Source organism: Nematostella vectensis, chromosome 11, assembly GCF_932526225.1.
Source record: "Nematostella vectensis chromosome 11, jaNemVect1.1, whole genome shotgun sequence".
Classification (NCBI taxonomy): domain Eukaryota; kingdom Metazoa; phylum Cnidaria; class Anthozoa; order Actiniaria; family Edwardsiidae; genus Nematostella; species Nematostella vectensis.
The window spans coordinates 6,006,552-6,014,813 of record NC_064044.1 but is presented as its reverse complement, the minus strand read 5'-3'; the positions used below and the strand labels follow the sequence as shown (position 1 = coordinate 6,014,813).

The window sequence follows — 8,262 nt, the reverse complement described above, 5'->3', positions numbered from 1 at the left end:
AAAAGGAAAAAGAAAACAGACAATGCATTCTTTGGTAAAAAAAAGCCATTTAATCAACTTGGATAGTGTAATTTTGTGATAAGTATTACCCCATAGAATAAATAACAGTTTCTAAACTGCAGAATGTGAACGCCAAGTAAAGAGGCCACGACTGTAACTGCTGTAGGGACGATAGCAGCTTGGTAGCGGTAGAACACGCATGCACAGGGTGTAAATTAAAGATATTGTAAACTGAAAGGCAATCAACAAATAAAGCTACGTGTAGTACAAATAGTAACATTGCGATCATTCCACAGGAAAGGGAAAAATTGGATAATATTACAATAACAGCGTGATGAATCACAATCAAGGATCCCGGCTACGGGAACGCGAATATGCAGTTAAATGATACTAAAATGTATCTAAGTTGGATTCGTAATTGTAATGATAATCGAAAACACAGTACGGAAGTCATTGTGCCAGGGCGCACATGTGACCGTGACGCTAAGCTACAGAACTTAAAACGGTGCACTTAATAGAAAAATAGCACCTAGCAATATCACCGAGATTACACTAATTACATAGGGATAATCATAGTTAAAAACTCACATAACATTCCCGCTTGTAGGCTTGAAGTTGTACATCATGATTCTAATTGCATGACGCTAAGGGCCCGGTCGCACTAGCAAGATGTTCAGGAGATGTCAGGGACTGGTTGCAACATCCGTGGATCACGAGCCCTAAAAATAACATCGTATGTCATTCATCTGCGTTTCCTTCGCGCGGGAGATTCGAAGAGCAAATACTCTCTGTATGCTGCACGTCTGCATATTAAGTCATGAAAAGAAAAAAAAAATCTGCTTCTTTTCGTTTGGATGTAACTATACATCGTGCTGTGTTAGTCGGATGCATAGCTGTTACTGTTTGCAAATGTAGTTGTCTATTATGCACCGTAGGCGAAGACGTACATGTTTGGCTTGGAATTGAAAGTTCTTCATGCCGCCAGATTGTTGGAAATAAGACATTTTGGTAGGAATTCACCTCTAGCTTTGAAGGCGAAGCGAAGGTTGCTTTTTGAGACCATTTACTTTTTTTGTGTGAGTGACGTTCTTTGCGCGATAAGAATAAAAACAGAGTTACCCTGATGTCAGGTAGATGTCCTGTTTTGGGGCAGGACATCGGCTCCTTTGATGTTTTGTCCCGGCGAATTTGTCGTGTTGCGTAAAAACATAGGTCGCACTTGGCTTCGTAACATGTCACGGACATCTGTCAGTTTTTGAGCTTATCTAAACATAGATGTCCTGAACAGCTTGCTACTGCGACCGGGCCCTAACCGAGGTGTACTCAAAACTGCAATCTGATAACTAACGCTAATCACTAAATACTAATCACGTGTTGATGAATTAGGGTCCAGGCCAAGGCGGCCGTTACAACGACCACCTCCCTAAGTCCATCGCCCTCCATATCCAAGTACTGGATGGCGTACAAAGGACTTGAAAAACTACGCCGCCACATCAGTTTCAAGTCTGCCCTGTACACGTGGAACCAAACTTGTAAACCAGTAGTTCTTGTATTCCATGCAAAAAAAAATATAATAATAAATAAATAAACTTGCATTTAGTTACTGCAGCAATCATTTACAACTGTTTTAATTATTTCAACGGTACAGTATGCCATAGGCCGAACATGTAAACTTTTAGTTCCTTATTTTTATTAAAAATACAGTATTGAAAAATTGTAGTATTTTGGGTCCTCGGTTTCTTACATTTTTAGGTCAATATTATAGGCTTTTAAAATACATTAACTACAAAAAACTTCATTCCATCTTTTGGAAGCATGTAAAATCATGAATCAAAAAAGACGAACGCAGTAAGCAAGTGGTGTCTAGAAAATAAAAGGTTTAAGGGTCCCCCAGAGTTCAAAATAAATCTTAAATATACTATCAGTTATCCAAGATGACTATGGAAGACGATAACGAAAATCTTGAAATTCATTCATAAACATATCTCAAAGTGCGACGCACCTTGACGTAAGTGTACGTTTTCCAATGGCATCAAAGTTTTGCTAAGAGGTCGCTTCTGGACGGGGTTAACCGACTAGCGACAAACGGCTTAAAAAGTAACTGAGTACCGACAAAACATGAAAAAAAAAAAAACTAGCGACAAAAAAAAATATTTGCCGACTACCGACATTGGATAAATAAGCCTGAATAAATCCGAAACTGCTCACAGCTCGCAGATCACTTCAACAGTCGCTTAATGGAGAAGTACGACCATGGAAATGATGAGATCCGAGTTATCTTCGACCGATACGATCTACCGTCATCTGTAAAAGAGGCTACTCGTGTCAAGAGGCAGGGAGTGAAGTCCCTATTCACTATCGCATCACACCATCAACTCTCATCGCAAAGCTTACGAAGCTGATACGAAGATCATGCTGCACGCACTCGACGCCAGAGCCTGTGGAGCCACTGAGATACGGATCCACTCTCCTGATACAGATGTGTTCATTCTTGCCCTTAGGAGGTATCCTGACCTTTGCGCTAACACCTTGTTTATTACTGGCAAGGGCGAGCACCACCGGCAAATCAAGCTGCAGCCAATAGTCCGCGCTCTTGGTCCCGTCAAGACTGCTGCCCTACCAGCCTTCCATGCCCTATCTGGGTATGAACACAGGATCCTTTACATAATTTGTAAAGATAGCGTAAAGTTTATGGCATTTACGCAATTTTACATTCTGCGTAAAGATTGCGCAAAGTTAGTCAAACATTTACGTACCTTTACGTTATTTGTAAAGATGACCTAAAACTTATGGACATTGTATGGAACTTGGCGTTCTGCGTAAAGATTGTGTAAAAAGCTGACCGGGATTTACGCAAGTTTACGCGTGAAATATTGTGTAAAATGACTCAATTGAAGGGACTGGCAACAAAAGCGCGCGTCGCCTTAGACATACGCTCTATTTGCGATGATGTACCGGAGCGATCGTTTTTCGCAGTGAATTCTTTCACATTTCGGTGTTATACAAGATCACAAGGCATAACGATAAAGGTAAGGCTTTTATGATGGCTTTGTGCAGATTTGAAATGCTTGATATCGAACGAGAAACACAAGCGACAGTAACTGGACTTGAACGTATTGCGTTACAGAGGTCAGAACGACTTCTCAGGACACTAGTGCTGATATGTGAATAGATTGTCATTAATTTATTATTTTCCATTAGTCCATTCCAGTTCAATTGTATAGAGATTGTGCTTAGCTCAGTAAACTTGGGATATAAACAAAGCCCAATCTCGATTCCAATTATCGGCTTGTAAACATTTTGTATATCTTGATTACCTCGAAGTCGATTCAGAAAGGGCAATACGAGAAAGCGTAATGTCTTCTGTATGAAAGATTGATGTTCGTTTCTTATATTTTTCAGTACCGTCTAGGCTGATTATCGCACGTCAAGCAGTTAAAAGTACGAATTAATTCGTCCGATTTTTGCTTCGTGAGTTGAGCTTCGCAAACGAGGAAAATTTCTTCTTCGTGCCAATATTACACATCAGTTGATGTTTTACTGCGTAAGAGCAACAAAATTATGGTGTGTACTTTTCACGCATGCGGTAAAGGTTAGTAAAGGGGCGCCTATGACTTTTGGTGTGACCCCTATCATCAATAGCTGTAATCTATCGCAAACAAGAAAAAGAAATTGAAATTAATGGCAAAACTGAAGCTGAAGGTTAATTTCGATTAAGGCAAATTTGGCGTCATTACATCAGTGTGGTGAGACACGCAGATAAAAACGATGCAAGGTGATTTGAATGGGGGTAAGGTTGTTTTAACTTACGTCCGAAGAAAAAATAAACATGTCAACAATAGCTCACAGACGGACAAAAGCCTACCTGCGTCGTCATTTTCGATGGTTATTGTTTGCGGGCTTGAAACTATCACTTGTGTCGGGTTATTAGTGGACAGATGAGCTTTGAAAGTTTCGTCCTTCTCAACGATGTCTTCAACCACGATGCTTACGTTGACTAACACCGACGCCACATCTTTTGGAAATTTTAACGTATCATTAACTATGGCAACGAAATCATCAGGAGATACAGCAGTCTTGTCTTGTGTGTCCAATCTTTAAAAATCCAAGCAAGTACCAGTGTGTTAAGTATCCAGATAAATAACCTAGACACATAACATAATGACATAATAGGACTTGCTTTTCAGAATACTAACCTCACAAACAAATCCATGTCTGTAATTCCACTTTTTGTAACGTTCAATGTAAGAAAGCCCGTGTCTTCTGTGACAGATGCTGGAGCAGCGCTAAAGGTTGCTGAAAAGAGTAAAAGAGAAAGGATGTTACCAATGCGGTCACAAGTTTTTATAAAACACATTATTAGTTACAGGCATTAGTATAATACGATACTTATAAGTCATAGCATGGCACGAGAGGAGTTTAGTGATTAAAATGTCCCAGCAACCGAGGGATGATTAGTTGAAGTTGACTTAGTTGACTTTAACTACAGTAGTCATCCCGAGGTTTAGGGGACATTTAATCACTAAATTCCCCGAGCTGCAATGCTATAACTTTGTGATACCATGATCACCGAGGAAATAAACTCGCAACTACGAGTAATATTAGGTTGGATGAGCGAACAAGGTTCAATGGATCATGGCATTGCATATGCATAATTCTTTTTATCCCTCTAGAGACCACCACATTTTCACGAACAATGGATCAATGTGGATCAATGAAATAAAAAACTATCATGGACCAAGTTTTAAAGGAAGACAACAGTTACAGACTTTACACCCCAATAGCACAATTGTTGTTACCCGAGATTTGTACTTAAATAGACATATATAGTATTATAACGGGAACACTTTCTTTGGTAAATTTCCATAGCAATTCCAAAGGCAGCAATATATATTTTTGGCATAAGACATCCAAAATCTTTAGCAAGCCCAAATTTTTATTATAACAATTTTCTCTTTATAGTACAAAGTCTTTTAACAAAATGTCTGTTAGTCAATATAGATAAAAAATTAGTTTACTCCAGTCACCTTGATCATCGTTGCCAATTGTGATTGTCGTCGTATTTAGTAGGCCAAGGGCAACTTGGTCTGCGTTAGTGTGAGACAGGAGGGCCTTGAAATCTTCATCATTTTCAACTGTGAGGTCAACATTGATGGTTATGTTTACTAGCTTAGATTGTTCGTTGGCCAAAAACGTTAAACTATTGACAGACATCGCAGTATAGTCGACGGGAGAGAATGCTGTGCCGTTGTTTGTGCTTAGCCTGAGACAAAGAGCAAATTAATAGTTATTGAATACCATTCAATAGGCTACTGAAGGTAAAAGATTCAGAAAAGGAGTGCAAAGAAAATATTTTGATTGCCAATACTTTTCGCAGAATTCAATCAATCACACAAACCAATTCTATTCTACTTACTTCACATCAAGATGAATGTAAGAGCTCCCAGTCTTTGTGATGTTCACTGTAACATAACCCGTATCTTCCTCAACTGAATACGATGAGGACGCAAAGCTGAAAGTTGCTGTGGATCAATGAAAACAAAAGCTATCATGGACCAAGTTTAAAAGGAAGACAACAGTTACAGTCTTTACACCCCAATAGCACAATTGTTGTTACCCGAGAGTTGTACTTAAATAGACATATATAGTATTATAACGGGAACACTTTCTTTGGTAAATTTCCATAGCAATTCCAAAGGCAGCAATATACATTTTTGGCATGAGACATCCAAAATCTTTAGCAAGCCCAAATTTTTTTTATAACAATTTTCTCTTTATAGTACAAAGTCTTTTAACAAAATGTCTGTTAGTCAAAATAAATCAAAAGATTAGTTTACTCCAGTCACCTTGATCATCGTTGCCAATTGTGATTGTCGTCGTATTTAGTACGCCAAGGGCAACTTGGTCTGTGTTAGTGTGAGACAGGAGGGCCTTGAAATCTTCATCATTTTCAACTGTCTGGTCAACATTGATGGTTATGTTTACTAGCTTAGATTGTTCGTTGGCCAAAAACGTTACACTATTGTCAGACATCGCAGTATAGTCGACGGGAGAGAATGCTGTGCCATTGTTTGTGCTTAGCCTGAGACAAAGAGCAAATGAATGGTTATTGACTACCATTCAAAAGGCTACTGAAGGTAAAAGATTCAGAAAAGAAGGAGTGCAAAGAAAATATTTTGATTGCCAATACTTTTCGCAGAATTCAATCAATCACACAAACCAATTCTATTCTACTTACTTCACATCAAGATGAATGTCAGAGGTCCCAGTCTTTGTGATGTTCACTGTAACATAACCCGTATCTTCCTCAACTGAATACGATGAGGACGCAAAGCTGAAAGTTGCTGTGGATCAATGAAAACAAAAACTATCATGGACCAAGTTTTAAAGGAAGACAACAGTTACAGTCTTTACACCATAATAGAACAATTGTTGTTACCCGAGAGTTGTACTTAAATAGACTTATATAGTATTATAACGGGAACACTTTCTTTGGTAAATTTCCATAGCAATTCCAAAGGCAGCAATATACATTTTTGACATAAGACATCCAAAATCTTTAGCAAGCCCAAATTTTTATTATAACAATTTTCTCTTTATAGTACAAAGTCTTTTAACAAAATGTCTGTTAGTCAAAATAAATTAAAAGATTAGTTTACTCCAGTCACCTTGATCATCGTTGCCAATTGTGATTGTCGTCGTATTTAGTAGGCCAAGGGCAACTTGGTCTGCGTTAGTGTGAGACAGGAGGGCCTTGAAATCTTCATCATTTTCAACTGTCTGGTCAACATTGATGGTTATGTTTACTAGCTTAGATTGTTCGTTGGCCAAAAACGTTACACTATTGTCAGACATCGCAGTATAGTCGACGGGAGAGAATGCTGTGCCATTGTTTGTGCTTAGCCTGAGACAAAGAGCAAATGAATGGTTATTGACTACCATTCAAAAGGCTACTGAAGGTAAAAGATTCAGAAAAGAAGGAGTGCAAAGAAAATATTTTGATTGCCAATACTTTTCGCAGAATTCAATCAATCACACAAACCAATTCTATTCTACTTACTTCACATCAAGAGAAATGTCAGAGGTCCCAGTCTTTGTGATGTTCACTGTAACATAACCCGTATCTTCCTTAACTGAATACGATGAGAACGCAAAGCTGAAAGTTGCTGTGGATCAATGAAAACAAAAACTATCATGGACCAAGTTTTAAAGGAAGACAACAGTTACAGTCTTTAAACCCCAATAGAACAATTGTTGTTACCCAAGAGTTGTACTTAAATAGACATATAGTATTATAACGGGAACACTTTCTTTGGTAAATTTCCATACCAATTCCAAAGGCAGCAATATACATTTTTTGCATAAGACATCCAAAATCTTTAGCAAGCCCAAATTTTTATTATAACAATTTTCTCTTTATAGTACAAAGTCTTTTAACAAAATGTCTGTTAGTCAAAATAAATCAAAAGATTAGTTTACTCCAGTCACCTTGATCATCGTTGCCAATTGTGATTGTCGTCGTATTTAGTAGGCCAAGGGCAACTTGGTCTGCGTTAGTGTGAGACAGGAGGGCCTTGAAATCTTCATCATTTTCAACTGTCTGGTCAACATTGATGGTTATGTTTACTAGCTTAGATTGTTCGTTGGCCAAAAACGTTACACTATTGTCAGACATCGCAGTATAGTCGACGGGAGAGAATGCTGTGCCATTGTTTGTGCTTAGCCTGAGACAAAGAGCAAATGAATGGTTATTGAATACCGTACAATAGTCTACTGAAGGTAAAAGATTCAGAAAAGAAAGAGTGCAAAGACAATATTTTGATTGCCAATACTTTTCGCAGAATTCAATCAATCACACAAAGCAATGCTATTCTACTTACTTCACATCAAGAGAAATGTCAGAGGTCCCAGTCTTTGTGATGTTCACTGTAACATAACCCGTATCTTCCTCAACTGAATACGATGAGGACGCAAAGCTGAAAGTGGCTGTGGATCAATAAAAACAAAAACTATCATGGACAAAGTTTTAAAGGAAGACAACAGTTACAGTCTTTACACCATAATAGAACAATTGTTGTTACCCGAGAGTTGTACTTAAATAGACTTATATAGTATTATAACGGGAACACTTTCTTTGGTAAATTTCCATAGCAATTCCAAAGGCAGCAATATACATTTTTGACATAAGACATCCAAAATCTTTAGCAATCCCAAATTTTTATTATAACAATTTTCTCTTTATAATACAAAGTCTTTTAACAA

The 8,262-nt window shown here is 38.0% G+C and overlaps 1 long non-coding RNA gene across 4 annotated transcripts; it reads right to left on the bottom strand.

Annotated features, from left to right (window-relative positions):
- Positions 1-27: 27 nt before the first annotated feature.
- LOC116610948 lies at positions 28-5,088 on the bottom strand. Of its 4 annotated transcripts, none has more exons than XR_007314151.1 (6): positions 5,028-5,088; positions 4,197-4,296; positions 2,003-4,095; positions 1,120-1,546; positions 589-719; positions 28-231 (listed from the first exon to the last, which is right to left on the bottom strand). It is a non-coding gene; the product is annotated as an uncharacterized LOC116610948 (long non-coding RNA). The 4 variants fall into 4 exon arrangements; XR_007314152.1 differs by having other exon boundaries at positions 2,209-4,095; XR_007314149.1 differs by having other exon boundaries at positions 1,120-4,095.
- Between the last annotated feature and the right edge of the window lie 3,174 nt (positions 5,089-8,262).